Genomic DNA, 1,281 nt, shown 5'->3' on the forward strand with positions numbered 1-1,281 from the left:
CGGCCGCCATTAATTTTCGCTTTTCAACGCTATTCGAGTCACGTAAAAAAACTTGCGAGTTTATGTGAAGGCAAAATGTTGAGACCCGTTATTTATGTTCATTTTCATTTAAAAATATATACATTGTATACAATAATTACATTTGCTTAATTTTTGCTCGGATTTGAGTTATGGTATTCTTTTGGTGTACTGCGTAGGTAACAAATACCTACAAGTATTCCGCACGGATATTCAGGATTAACTATAAGATAAAATAAATAAAAATTACAAAGATCCAATCGAACATAACCTCGCGCACAGGCATCCATAGATACAACAATCCAAAGTATAAAGCCAGGTACATACTACATGTAATTATCAGTAGTCACATATCAGTAGCCACAATGCTTACATAACCTACGGCTCGGCCACCACTTTGCGCGACCGGCGACGGCGGCGGCAAAAACCATAGCAAGGAGCCACAGACCTGTCATTTTTATGCTTAGTTGGAGCGGAACAAAGCGATCGGACCTTTCGTTCCCACCCATGGTTGTCGCCGCCGCCGTCGCGAACGACAAGGTTACGACGCCTATGGGCGTTTTCTAAAATAAATATTGAAAACCTGAATCTTTCAATTCTGGACATTCTGGGGCAAATTCTACTCAGAATCGACAGAAAGATGTTCCGAAATGTCCATTCCATTACGTCACGTTTTAGTGTGAAATTTTTTCACTTGTATGTGCGTGACGTAGTGGAATATACAATTTTCATAAAATAAAAAATTGGGACACTTTTTTTATCATCAGGATTAAATATGCTAGTGATTCCGAGTTGAAAGAACCCAAAAAAACCAGGATCTGTGAGAATCAGGTTTTCAATGTGTATTTTAGAAAACGCCCCTTTAGGTGTTCATGGCGTCCAAAAGGTCCTTAGTAAAAGAGGAGACAGGGGGAGTAAAGGGAGAAAACTAATAAAACGCCGTCGTAAGTATAAAAGGTAATTTATTTGATATTATTGTCACATACCACTAATCAGGGTATTATCACGGTAAATGCATTACTTATTATCTAGGGTATAATTATCTAGGTTCTTCTTTTCACGCAGTTAAATAAACGTTACTTCAAATACATGTTTTCTTTTCTTTCTTAGCTTTCGCATTCGCCAACGAGCCTAATAAGAGGGTTGTGTTTTAGATTCAAAATAGGTAAAGGTCAAAGATGCCCAATCGTTTGCGACGTAGCGAACGAAACGGCAATCTCTCTTTCTCTTCCATGTTAGTGCAACAGAGAGTCATGAGCATAT

Source organism: Cydia strobilella, chromosome 21, assembly GCF_947568885.1.
Source record: "Cydia strobilella chromosome 21, ilCydStro3.1, whole genome shotgun sequence".
Taxonomy (NCBI): Eukaryota; Metazoa; Arthropoda; class Insecta; order Lepidoptera; family Tortricidae; genus Cydia; species Cydia strobilella.